This window comes from Clupea harengus, chromosome 8 (genome assembly GCF_900700415.2).
Source record: "Clupea harengus chromosome 8, Ch_v2.0.2, whole genome shotgun sequence".
NCBI lineage: Eukaryota > Metazoa > Chordata > Actinopteri > Clupeiformes > Clupeidae > Clupea > Clupea harengus.
Genome location: NC_045159.1, coordinates 26,713,775 through 26,717,287, shown reverse-complemented (window position 1 = coordinate 26,717,287; position 3,513 = coordinate 26,713,775).

Genomic DNA, 3,513 nt, shown 5'->3' with positions numbered 1-3,513 from the left:
CCCCTCTCCCACTCATTAGGTCCATGGCGGTCCTGGGCTCACACCCGAATCCACTGTCAGCTCCACTGGAGCGGCAGGGAAAGGACAAGGTTGGATAATGAGGGCGGAGGGGTCAGGTCAGAGGGACCCTCTCTCAGTGCCACCCCCCTAACCCCCCTCACCACCCCCCCCACCCCCCCACCCCTGCCTCATCCCACCTCACTCCCCTCCCACCCCCACAGCCCAGCGCCACTGCGGCTACGGAGAACAGAAGCCCCCTTGTGTGCACCCAGTTGTCCTGATGGGGGGAACAGAGACTTCTTATCCGGGTTAACGGTGGCAGTTTTGTGTGTGAGAGTCACCGTGCCGCCACCGCTGCTGCATGCTCTGGGGGCGCGGCAGAGCGGTGCCATGGTGTAATAATTGAATCAGATAGGAAGACCCTGAGCTCAGGTGATTACTCACGGAATGCGCTGGTGCTTTACAACCTGATCATTTTACCGCGGTGTAATGCATTTAAAGGTCAGCCTCGATGAAACACCAAATCACAGCTCTGCGTGTCTGCAGAGAACAGCAGGAGGACATAAATTGCCCCATGTGCGTTCGGAAGGCTGACTAGAGTCTGAGTCGTTAGCAACTCATGCTGATGAAGTAGTCATCAGGGTGACTGATGGTTCAAATGTCTTTATACCAATTTACTTTGTACCAATAATGTCTACAAAACACAATTAAGCCTATTGACCTTTCGGCGGCAAACCGGTCAAACAAACCTGCAACGGAAAGTGTGCAATGAGTACTTCTGTGCAATTATATAATTACATGTTGGCCCTTGTCATGTTGACCTTGTGTGTTTTGGGTGGTATGACTTGATGAGAGGTTCAGGGAACTAGACAGAGGATGGCTGGCGTAGATAAATTAGGAGCTTATCAGCACTAGTGATCATGTCATAAATATGTCCAACACACTGAAATATTTATGACCTGGGGTTCTCCACTAGACAGGGACAGGGCAGTAGAACTAGGTTCACTTGACAATTAGATGAGGCTGTTCTTAACTGTGTTTGCCTCATGACGAATGATCTCAGTAACCCTGCTGCCACATGGATGGCTTTGGGTGTGTGTGGTGATGTTCATGCAGAGACCAAAGGGGCAAGGAACTGGTGTCACTCCACTGTCATTTTACTTCAAGACTGCAAGTCACTAGATGACAAATCCTCTGGCATCCCCATGGAAGTATTTGCCCTGTTCCTTCAGTGCTTGGAAGCAGCTGACGTTCTGCACAGATCAAGTGTTTAATGTGACAGAGGGCCAGAGGGGATTGTGTTAATGATACTGGAAGACTTTAGTGAATAGGATCAGTGCAAAGAAAGGTGATTACCTGGCTGCACAAAGATGCAGAGCATGCCGAGTTGAGCTCTATAAGTCTGACAAAGCCATCTAATCTAAGGGTCTAATCTATCCTCTTCAAATAATGGCAAAACCCAGGAGAAGGACACACAGATTACCAAGAGACAAAGTGAATGTAATTGCAAATTATTTCCTTTTGTCAGACACAAGTGTGTTGTCGGTGACATTGTCTTGATATTTATGTCAAATATATGTAGCGTCAAATTTTTATATAATCCCACAATTCCTGAGGACTACAGTAAATGCTTCGGAAAGAACACAAACTGAGTTCTCACTTTAACTTATTTCTCTGTCTGAGGAAACCATAGCCATACAGGATTCTTTTGACACATTTCCATGGAGTCAATGTAAAAATAAGTCTGTAGCTATAACTATGAATGTCTCCAATCAGAGACCTGCAGAATAAAGGCAACCCTAATCCTGACTGACCGTAACCCAGATTCACATGACTAAGGATGACTTGTGGACCAGGTGTTTTCGGTGTGAATCCCAGAACACATAACCCGATAAGCAAGCGATGGATCTCATTTAAGAGAGAGAGAGAGAGAGAGGCCACTTCAAGTTGCTTCAAATACAATAACATCTACAAGGGCGTTTATATTTGTTACTGTTGCTGTAAAATAAAATGTGACACTGCCACTTCAGTATAATGAAGGAGGTCGCAACTCCCTCTCTGATAAACATGAATTCCTTTCCCAAACATAAACATAAACAGATGTACGTAAGCTGCTCAACAACAACCTTCATATTTCCTTTTAGAATACTCAACTCGATTCCTTACTTGTTTGTTAAAGCGTGTGTTACTCTGGTTCAGCGTGCATGATTTCTTGCAGTCATTGTTTACAATGTTCGAACACATTTCACTGACATTAGCTGTCCAATAAACAATGTGCACACACATTTACACTGTTGCACATGACATGATGCAGATGCACATGAAGATGAAGACGAAGACGAAGATGATGTCATAAACAGACAGAAGACAAACAGTAGGTGTCTATTTAGGTCTAGTTGCTGTTTCACTACTCTGAGTGGGAGGTTGAATGCTTTACTCGTCTGTCTCTCTCTCTCTCTCTCTCTCTCTCTCTCTCTCTCTCTCTCTCTCTCTATCTCTATCTCTCTCTCCCCCCCCCCTCTCTCTCTCTCTCTCCCTTTCTCTGTTCAGCAAACACACTCTGCCTGTGTTCATAACTCACTGGCGGACTGAGGGGATTCTGTCAGGCCCTGAGATAAGACCCAATCAGCTGGCGGGATGAAAGGAGGCTCGCGGCCCTGCGCGGTGGCTCCAGATGGAGCTTGTCTGATAGAGATACAGTTGGAATGACAGGGGGAGAGACAGACGCTGATACTTATCAGCCGGGCAATTCGCCACAGGCGGCCTCTGGCACTCTGACTCACAGAGACCCAGATCAGAGGGACTGCTGCCTGCCCCCTGTTCTGCCTGCCTGCCTGCCTGCCTGCCTGCCTGCCTGCCTGCCTGCCTGCCGGCCTGCGTTTGGGTGCCTGGCGGAGAGCGAGACGCAGAGGTGCAGCCAGACACAGAGCCGCTGTGGAGAGAGGAATGAGAGCTATGTGCCGGACAGGTAGGGTCACGCCTTCATAGGTGACACATACTTTCACCAGGCTCACGTAAGATGGACACATGCACCACCACCCCCCACACACACACACACACACATATACACAAACACACACAAACACACATACAGAGGTCAGATCAGTCAGATAAGTTAAGATGAATCAAGGCATTTCAATATTGCTTTTTTGAAGACAAGGAATGGGAGGAAAAACAATACATAGAGAGAATGAGGGAGAGAAAAAGAGAGACTCTCTGTATCTGTGTGTGATTTGAAGCATATCGTTGACCATTGCTTACTCAAGTGCCATGGTCCTTGTAGTGTTTTGACAGTCTTGTGCTGATCTGATCCCCCAGCAATCCCTGCAGGGCACGATGAACAGACACCACAGTGGGAGACACTGACACACTGACACTCACAGACACCACAGTGGGAGACACTGACACTCACAGACACCACAGTGGGAGACACTGACACACTGACACTCACAGACATCACAGTGGGAGACACTGACACACTGACACTCACAGACACCACAGTGGGAGACACTG